At 40.7% G+C, this 10,708-nt stretch overlaps 1 protein-coding gene across 3 annotated transcripts in view; it reads left to right on the top strand.

Moving 5' to 3' along the window:
- The first annotated feature begins 497 nt into the window (after window positions 1-497).
- The window catches only part of LOC128700698 (protein O-linked-mannose beta-1,2-N-acetylglucosaminyltransferase 1), a 790,167-nt gene continuing 779,956 nt past the window's right edge, over window positions 498-10,708 (top strand). For all 3 annotated transcript variants that reach the window (XM_053794015.2, XM_053794017.2, XM_070097232.1), the window contains exon 1: window positions 498-828. The gene's annotated coding sequence lies outside the window, so the exon portion shown is untranslated. The remainder of the gene's footprint in view (window positions 829-10,708) is intronic.

Raw genomic sequence — 10,708 nt, 5'->3', positions numbered from 1 at the left:
TGATCGGCCAGGCTGCTCGTGCTAGCAGCTTGCAGTACAACGTATGTACCACAGCCCGGCTGATCAGGACCTGACTTATGAAACTTGGCAAGCTCCCTTCTGAGGACATGCAGGGGTCTTTATACATACGTACAAGTGAAATGCAGCCTTAATGACCCAATCGAAAGGCATTAAATCTAACAAAGTTTAGTGGGTCATGGCATATACACCGAGAAGTGTATGTCAGTATGTATACACCGAGTTTACATTAATGCTTATGTTAGGGATTAGAGTGTTCTTGATATTAGTATGCAAGTGTAGTTCAGCCTTAATGATCTTTGTGTATTGTAATGGCTTTAAGCCTAGTAAGTTGGCTTCAGATAGGTCACGAAAACGTCAGAAGAGGACCGCCTCTCATGGGCCAATATCAAGTATTCCCAGACTGACGTTTACAGTATTCCTGTCGTCATACAGGTGATAAATGAATGACGCAGGAGACGGCAAGAGCATGAGGCAGATCCCAGTGTGCGTTTAGACGCGGAAGGGTGAGGACACGTCTTTTCGCGCTCTCTCCAGCCCTGTCTGGTGTGGTGCTCAGTGGTACTAACTCGATTTTCTTAAGTATTGGTGCTTCGGTGATGCGTTGTTCGTTGCAATTTCCTTTTCGAGTACGATACTGTGGTATACTGAATCGATAAACAAGTGTTAACGGTGAGGATAGCGAGGGTAAACGAAGGAAGACTGGGCCAGGGTGATCTGTGAAGCACATTGACTCAGCGTGGTGCGAGGCTGACCCCCACAACACATACTGTGGCCGCACCATCACTACCTCCACTATACACTTCACAGGTGAGATTCTAGTGTTATCCTTTACAAGTGGTGTGAGTGGGTGGAGTGGGCCGTGACCTGGGAGTCACGACCTGGGGTAGAGTGGCCGCTGCAACCCCCGACATAGAAAGTCACTCACCAGAGGGGCCCCTCTCTGTCCTCGTCTCTAATGGGCGTATTTACACCAGACAGCTATAGCAACTACCCGGCATCACCAAGGAATAACAGGATGCTGCAGTTCATGGGGTTAACAGCTCATTAGTGTGGTAATGCAGGCTAGTATAAGTTAATTTTGTTATTGCTGCCAAGGATAACATATGGGCTCAAAAGCACTGGTTTAAATCTAAACCACACATTATATTGGGTTACCCGATTAAAATTCTTCATAACACTGTATGTAAAGCCCATAAGATGCACAACATTTTAGGGAAAGGCACAGAATTAAAGGTGGTGGTTCACAGAGTTAAGGATTAAATTATATGACAATATATTAGGCTTGGTAGACGACGAATAAACGAATCTATCTAATGAATTTAAGTCATTTTGGTGAATAATTATAACAGGTGATACTGCAATTGCTAAATTCTAAATACACATTACTTTTATGCACTGTATTTGCCCCTGTACCTAACTTACCTAAGTAAAGAATTAACTAAGTTACGGCAGTGAAATAATTGGCGGTAATTTTTTTATTTAGCAAACACTGATATATCACCAGTTAATGCTACCCTATTCTATACGAGTTACATAGCGAGAGCAAAAGCTAGCAATAGTTCCATGTCATATTCCATTCCGCAGGGTGGGTTTCGAAGAGGGGAGAGGGGGCGGCGTAAAGTGAGGAACCCACACGAACAGAGGTGAGGTGCTTCAAGGGGATGGTTGGGGGTTAGTCCTCTCCTTTGGGATGGGGTGGGCGTATGGGAGACCCCTCGTCCTGTGGCTAGGGAGGAGGGTTCCCAAGAGATGCCCCCAGCCTGGGGATGGGAAAGGGCTCTTGTTTGGGTACTGGTTGATGGAACACAGCGTGCTGGTACTAATTTCGGTACCCACTGGCTAAGCTGCAATGCCCTAGGCTGGCTGCTTGGAAAAATCAAGAGTACAGTGATTGGATATTATTCAGGACCCCTCAAGGCTATATATATAGTGATATCTACTCGATGGAACTCGGACATTATTTTACACTTTTCATTACATACAACCTGTACACATCATGGAATAAGTATTTTTGTTATTTTGGGAGATACTGAGAATTGGTTAAGTATCGTTTAGTTACGGTAACGTTTGGCTAGGGTACGTAACCTGAAAACGCCACCCGTCTTTGTTTACATTGGGGCCAGGCGCGAGACAAGAGTGCTGCGAGACCTAAATAAATGTGCTTATTTTCCTTACATCTCCCAAAATAACAATTTACACAATAAATTAAACTAGCCCACAAAATTTAACTTTATCCAGTTCAGAAACCAAATTAGTTTTAAGTTAGCTTTGAAGCGCTTACCTGGAGTCGATTCCAGAGGTCACCGCCCCCGCGGCTCGGTCTCAGACAAGGCCTCTTCGTTGCTGGCCAGATCGGTCAAGCTGTCCGCACTCCAACACTTCCCTACTTTTCAATGGAGATATCCTGCATGATCTGTCAAACCTCATGTGTTCATAAATAGCAGTTTAAGAGTTAAGGTTTAAACCTGTTTAGTTTCTATCACAAGTTTTTTTTTTTTAATCTTATGATCAGTATTTTGGATATTTAAATTTGAAGAATTACATGTTACCTAACAATCATAGGCATTATATTATGCATAAACATTAAGAGTTTGGGATGCTATGGCAAAAACTAATCTTTTAAACATGTGTTATGTATGGATAGATGCGCATAATAGATCTAACAGAAATTTCCAGTATGTCTCTCCCTCACCAGTGCCCAGCAGTAGTCGGCCATCGAGCTGATGGTAAGGTTTTCCTGCTATCTCTTCTCCATGATGGCTGTATCTTGGTGAAATCGTTCACTGTGTTCGTCACTAACTTCATCAAGGTTTGGCAGGAAAGTCAAGGTGAGAATGAAGAAAATGAGTCTTGAGGAACATCCGACATTTCATTAGACATTCTGTCAATGGCTCTTTTATAGTAGTTCCGTGATCACTATGATGACTGCCCAAGAAATCTGCCCAAGTGTTCTTGAATGCCACCCATGCTCTCAGTTCAGTATCTTGGAGACTTTCCTCAAAATGAATATATCTTCTTTCAATTTGGTGTCACTATCTTTGGGAAGCCTCCCCAGATAAGCAAATCCTGCACCATCTTTGTCCAAAGCGCAGATGAAGTTTTTAATGAGGCCTAGCTGGATGTGTAAAGGCGGAAAAAGTATATCGTTGGATGGACTAATGGCCTATGTTGAACGTTCTTTACGCCTGTCTTTTATGACTTTCGAGTTGGCTACGTACGAGTGTAGTGTTATGTATTTCGAGTGTCCCACAGGCACAGGAACCAGCAGTATTATGTATTTCCACCTTGCAGTCCTAGTTACAAACCTATTACATTTGGGTCACAATTTTTTCCCCTAAACTTCTCATATTCAATCAATGACAAGTTTTTGCATTGTTTCACATGTTTCTTTGAAGTCTACAACAAAGCAAAAACTAAAGCAGTATGTGAAGTGAAGTGAAGTAAGACTACCTTCAGATCTGTTTTCTGGAATCTATAAAGTAACATACTGATTCTTCTGTATTTAAAGTAAGTTTCTGGTCTTTTCTGTCATTTTCTGAACAAACTGATTGTTGTGTCTGGGTTCAGTATATTCCACAGGCGCAGTTTTGAGCCAAGTAGCTCTTGACTGTTCAGTGGATAAATTAAGATCACGCACAAGATCGTTAAGGTCACTTTCAGTCACGAGATGTGGTTTCTGGTCGACTCACGACTCCAACCGGTTCAAACTCAGAATCGGAATTTGTGGCTTCTTTATCATCCAAAGGGAACATACATAGCTTTGTAAAGTAAAAGGACACAAGTGCAACTAATGTGACATTTTATTGTGGCAACGTTTCGCTCCCCAGGAGCTTTATCAAGCCATTACAAACAATACATGGACACAGAGGGTATATAAAGGCTCAGAGTGAGGTGCAGTACTAGTGAGGTACCATTTCGATGTTCACTAGTGGTAGAAGTAGTAGTAGTCGTAGTAGTAGTGACAAAAATAATACAATATGGTAGAGCAATTAATTCGTACATGAGTAAAAGGATATAAAAGCTATTACTTGGGTAACATAAAAATAGGTTGGACAAATATAGACTGGAAAGAGGCAGGTTGTTTCAGTGTTCACTCTGTAATGTGCGTTGTGTAGTATAACAGGAGAGACTATGTGATGGCAGGGTTTACTGTTTTCATGAGGATTCTTGCTAAGACTTCGGAGATGGTGAAGCTGCCGTTGTTTTGTTTAATTGTATTCGAAACAGCGATCATTGCTGATTCGAGGCACTTGCGTCTGCGGAAATTAGTTTCTTTGATCACTAATTGGGCGTCTCTGAATTTCATGAGATGAGTGGTGGAATTTCGGTGTTGTACACAGGCGTTGTTCAAGTTATCGTTCCTACATGCGTAAATGTGTTCATTGAGGCGGGTGTCGAGGTTTCTTGCTGTTTCACCTACGTAGATCTTGTCACAGCCTCCACAGGGTATAGTGTAAACTCCTGCATTGACTGGTTCGTGGTGCTTGGATTTTGTCTTGGTTAGATCCTTTATTGAAGTGCTAGAAGCGATGGCGACTCTGGTGTTAACTTGTGAAAGTACTTTTGAGACGTTTAGTGCAACCTGGCTGTTGGGAAGAATTATAACTTTGTTGGGAGCGGTGTTGATGCGTGGAGAATTAATGATCTGAAGAGCTCTTTTCTTGCAGTCTTGATGAAAAAAGGAGAAAAATGTAATTCAGTGAATGTTTGGTGAATGTATGTACATTCCTCGTCAAGAAACTCAGGACTACAAATTCGGTATGCTCTTAGGAAAAACCCGATGATGATGCCTCTTTTGGTCTTGGTATCTTGACTGGAATAGAAGTGTGTGAGATCATTTTTATTGGTGGGTTTCCGATAAACTTGATAAACAACCTAAGATTTCTGTTTTTTTTTTTAATGAAAACCCCGACACCTGTGATACAGAAATAATACGAGGTGTAATGCTTTGGTTCCCTCCATACCATCGGGTCTGCAAATGGCCTGCATCACGTCTAGCAACCCACTAGCGTAAGGAGTTGGAGCAAGTCACAGCAGCGAGGTGCCCACAGATTGTCCTTATCCCTGACCTTCACACCACTACTTTGGTGTACTTTGTCGGAGTAAAGCTACCACGTGTACAAAGAAAAATCACTGTCATTTAAGCAGCCATGAGGCAGTGTATAGGCTTGTTGAAAATATCACTTATTCTGAAAAGGGGAAAGCATACAATTCATTAGTGATAAAACAATCTCAAATACACAAAAAATCAAACAAAACCATAACCTTCCATAAAATGACCAAGCAGTCAGACAGTACAATTCAAAATTAATTGGGATGAGAATGAAGTTCTAGTTCACATAAACTGTTGGAGCAAAAGTAAGTTCAGATTTGAATTCAGCGTCCCCAAATTAATTAGAAACTAATATTTTTAACGCTGACTGAAACCTTTGTTGATCACTGTTATTATTTCATGATGTGCATAGATTGTATGTATAGAAAAATGTAAAATAATGACCAAATTCCAGAGTAGTTTTTGGTTTCTGTTACCCCTCTTGCCCCATGTAATTATCGGCGTCATTTCTTAATTATCCTAGGTTAAATCAACATAATTTAAAGTACCATACCTCTAACAATTGTGCGTAATGCAACTATTGTATATATGTACAAGTTAATATTTAAGCGGTACAGTTAAATATTACCCTTGACAAATCCCACTTAACTAGGAGCGCTGTCGTGAAGAAAATTGTCTTGGCCCAATGACACTCCTAAAACAAGGATAAACGTCATTACATGCACGAAAGGAACACTAAATCTGGGTCGAATAGTCTGCCTTTAACTAACATAACAAATCTTGTCTATTTTCCGTATGTACCACTCGTTCCCTGAGGAAGTTAACCTAGGATAAATCTCTTGCTTCTTGGTAGCTGGTTTCCTTTATGATAAGTACGTTTTTTTTTTTAAACCAGTTGTAAATCCTTAGCTAGCATAAATAATTCCAAGTTATTTGGGGTGATACCCCTCCACCTAAGCGTTCTGATAAGCAAATGGTGTTTGTCAGAAAATGGTTACATTAACTTGACAGCTGTATTTTGTTGGTTGGCTAATTGGGCTTTAGTCTATCGACTACGCTAGGGTTACTAAGAATACATGTAAACGGTTCGTTACTAGTCAAGAATACCTTAGTCATCGAGAATAGGGATAAAGAATCTAATTGTAGCTCGTTGTCGATTTCTCAGACGTCTCTACACGATGTCGATGCTTGCCAGCAGATATTTGTTTTTTTCGAAGCTTCTTGGACAGATTTATAACTGCCGTTGACATACACTGGACCTTCCTGCCCCAGTAGGCTTCTCTCAGTTCATAAGACCGCGCATAAGGCCGCGCATGCGCCCTCTGCCCGCTCTCTAGTACCTGCCCAAAGCATAATCTAATTTCTTCGGATTGAACATGAAATCGGCAACGATTTCATAAAGAACCCTCCAACACAGTCGGTTAGATAAAGGTTATCAAAGTTTCCTAAGTTAATGTTAATATAGGTTCTAACTCACCTGGTAGAGTATTTGTAAATACTTTTTCCGTAACGATTCACTGACTGATTGAATGGTAATGCCTCGTTAAGGAATTTTGAGTATAAATGCAGTCTTCCTCAGGCATTGTCATAAAGTGACGCTGTTTCACACATAGCAAGAGAGAGAATATATATATATATATATATATATATATATATATATATATATATATATATATATATATATATATATATATATATATATATATTTATTTATTTTATTTTATTATCACACCGGCCGATTCCCACCAAGGCAGGGTGGCCCGAAAAAGAAAAACTTTCACCATCATTCACTCCATCACTGTCTTGCCAGAAGGGTGCTTTACACTACAGTTTTTAAACTGCAACATTAACACCCCTCCTTCAGAGTGCAGGCACTGTACTTCCCATCTCCAGGACTCAAGTCCGGCCTGCCGGTTTCCCTGAATCCCTTCATAAATGTTACTTTGCTCACACTCCAACAGCACGTCAAGTATTAAAAACCATTTGTCTCCATTCACTCCTATCAAACACGCTCACGCATGCCTGCTGGAAGTCCAAGCCCCTCGCACACAAAACCTCCTTTACCCCCTCCCTCCAACCCTTCCTAGGCCGACCCCTACCCCGCCTTCCTTCCACTACAGACTGGTACACTCTTGAAGTCATTCTGTTTCGCTCCATTCTCTCTACATGTCCGAACCACCTCAACAACCCTTCCTCAGCCCTCTGGACAACAGTTTTGGTAATCCCGCACCTCCTCCTAACTTCCAAACTACGAATTCTCTGCATTATATTCACACCACACATTGCCCTCAGACATGACATCTCCACTGCCTCCAGCCTTCTCCTCGCTGCAACATTCATCACCCACGCTTCACACCCATATAAGAGCGTTGGTAAAACTATACTCTCATACATTCCCCTCTTTGCCTCCAAGGACAAAGTTCTTTGTCTCCACAGACTCCTAAGTGCACCACTCACTCTTTTTCCCTCATCAATTCTATGATTCACCTCATCTTTCATAGACCCATCCGCTGACACGTCCACTCCCAAATATCTGAATACGTTCACCTCCTCCATACTCTCTCCCTCCAATCTGATATTCAATCTTTCATCACCTAATCTTTTTGTTATCCTCATAACCTTACTCTTTCCTGTATTCACCTTTAATTTTCTTCTTTTGCACACCCTACCAAATTCATCCACCAATCTCTGCAACTTCTCTTCAGAATCTCCCAAGAGCACAGTGTCATCAGCAAAGAGCAGCTGTGACAACTCCCACTTTGTGTGTGATTCTTTATCTTTTAACTCCACGCCTCTTGCCAAGACCCTCGCATTTACTTCTCTTACAACCCCATCTATAAATATATTAAACAACCACGGTGACATCACACATCCTTGTCTAAGGCCTACTTTTACTGGGAAAAAATTTCCCTCTTTCCTACATACTCTAACTTGAGCCTCACTATCCTCGTAAAAACTCTTCACTGCTTTCAGTAACCTACCTCCTACACCATACACTTGCAACATCTGCCACATTGCCCCCCTATATATATATATATATATATAAAGGCACCATGGGCACAATAAGGAAACACTGTATCAATATCTGTGGCCCCAGACTATTCATCATTTTATTAGAAGGTATCAGAAACTGAACAAGTATTTTCAATAAGTGCCAGACCAACCAGGCTGTGATGGATATATGGGTCAGCGGGCCACCAGCTGCAACAGCCTGCTTGACCAAGCATGCACCAGACGAACTTGGCCCAAGGCCAAGTAAACTTCATTCTGGCTATCTTCTCCATTACCTTGCATGATATACAAGTCAGCAAAACTGGCCTGTAGTTCACTGCCTCCTGCCTATCTCATCTCATAATTGATATAGGTAGTACTAAGTTCGCTGTCTTCCAGATCACTGCCAACTGCCCCGTGTTCAATGACTTGTAGATCATGGCTAGTGGTTTGGAGAGTGCTTCTACTCCCTCTCGCAGAATCCATTGTCTTACTGCCTTTGATGTATACAGCTCTATCAGAGTGTTTTGCCTCTTTAATTGAATCTTTTATAAATATATATATATATATATATATATATATATATATATATATATATATATATATATATATATATATATATATATATATAATATATTGTGTGCGTGTATTTTATAAAGCCACTTTATAAGAGTACTGTATTTAGGAGGATTAGCATGAAACAAAGTTTTATACCAAAATGCACAGGTAACAGTGAGTTGACCTCCACTTGATAGCCCAGTAACACGTTATCTATCATAGACAATAATTCTTTAATCGTATGGACTTGCCAAATATGGCTTATACTTTCACTTATGTTACCTTCTTGCTTCCCCAGGTACGTACTCCCAGAGTGGTACTCTCAGGGTTACTCCTAGTTATACTCTCCTGATTGTATTCTAATACTCTCTTGGTATTCTTCTTTTACACTATTGTACTCGATCGCTCGTGGTTGTGTACTGTGGAATTATAGAAACTCGGATGGCAGATTGGACAGTCGCAATTTGTGGCCCTATTACATGGTAAGCGGCAATATTGAAGGGTGTGCCCAGATACATTTTGGTAGTGGTTGCGGATGCCTGGACGTGGGGAATATAGGCCGTTTCTCACACTGACTGATGATGCCAATTTGCGAGTTACTAGACGTCGATATGTGGGATTTAGGGCTATATTTGCAAAAATATAGAGCGGTCATTCTCACTGAAGTTCCAACTTTTCTACCAACTAATCTACAGGGTGTGCATAAAGTTCATTTTTTCTGATAAAAAAATGTTTTTCTTCAGTTGTGCTGCTGGGTCTTTAAAATGGGAGAGGTGATTTTACGATCGATGAAAGACGGTGTATACGGAAGCTGTGGGGGTTCATGCTGGGGAGAGAACAGAGATAGCCTCTCTAGATTTTTTAAGAGTTTACCACCAAAGCGGCTAGTTGATAGCGCCTCATATTCATCGTGTGGCCGGTAGCTCATGTACTGTAATTTACTCAAGGATCCCAATGGAAATAAGTCACTTTATCTGACTTGGTTATCCTAGGTAATTTACACTGTATGATAATTGTACTGATGATTGTACTTACGTGTACCTGTGCTTAAATAAACTTTCTCAATGATAAATATGCTTATCTACATTCACGTTTTAATAGTGAGTCATAGACCTCAGGTTTCTAACTACTGTATATTTGTATGACATTAAGATTCGTTTTATTACCTCTCCTAATATATTCTAATGTTTGACACTAACATACCATAAACTTTCTCCTTCAGGGTACTTTCTTTGACTAATTTGTTAGCCTTATCACGTGGGAGTAATTCATGAAGATATAATTGTAGCAGTTTTCTCGGAGTTTTGATCAATTTTCTTACTAACGTGAAACACCATGGCCATTTTTTGCTCAATTGGAATTCCGTCAGAGTGGGGTTGCCTTGATAATTAATGCCTTGGAGATATCCTCCGAGCATCTTGTTAAAAGGTCGCTACAGATGTTAACTCGGAAGCGTTCTTTACAGTTATTCAGTTTTAGTTCAGTACTACGGTAGATAATAATAATAATAATAGTTTAAACCATTGAAGCTTGGTCACATCAGTGACCTCAGTGTTAGGTGACTCGATGAACATGAGGCTTCTCGTGGGCCACACTAATTTCCCACCAACGAGACTTTTTGTCTACGCTACAGGCGAGCTATTATCTGATAAGCATTTCAGCATCTTGATGAGAAAAGCTAAAATAAACGCAACTGAACACCTCACTGAGAGGTTAGGAACACCAGGCTTTCATGTAAAATAAAATGTAAAAGTGTTAGATGAGGATGGAAACTTCGAGAACTCTGAAGAATTGCTGCCAGACTTAACTATCCAAGTTTACCACACCAAGAAAAAAGTATGTTTGTATTTTCCGTGATAATAAACTAGTGTCAGGATACCGGTGGAGACGTAGCGCTACTTGTTTGCTTTGATGACTTGTTATTTTGCAGTCGCTGTCCTGTTGAATGTTTGTTGGTCAGAAGCGCATCGCCCAGCCGTGACTTCTCGGTCCAGGCCTTTTGGTTAACAGCCTGGTCAGGCTCTTTGTGTTGCTTGCAAGCATTCCGACACATGCAACACATTGCGGTGTCTTCCATAGATATCA

This window comes from Cherax quadricarinatus, chromosome 56 (assembly GCF_038502225.1).
Source record: "Cherax quadricarinatus isolate ZL_2023a chromosome 56, ASM3850222v1, whole genome shotgun sequence".
NCBI classification, from domain to species: Eukaryota; Metazoa; Arthropoda; class Malacostraca; order Decapoda; family Parastacidae; genus Cherax; species Cherax quadricarinatus.
Note: the sequence above shows the minus strand (reverse complement) of the source record. Positions and strands in the feature narration are given on the sequence as shown.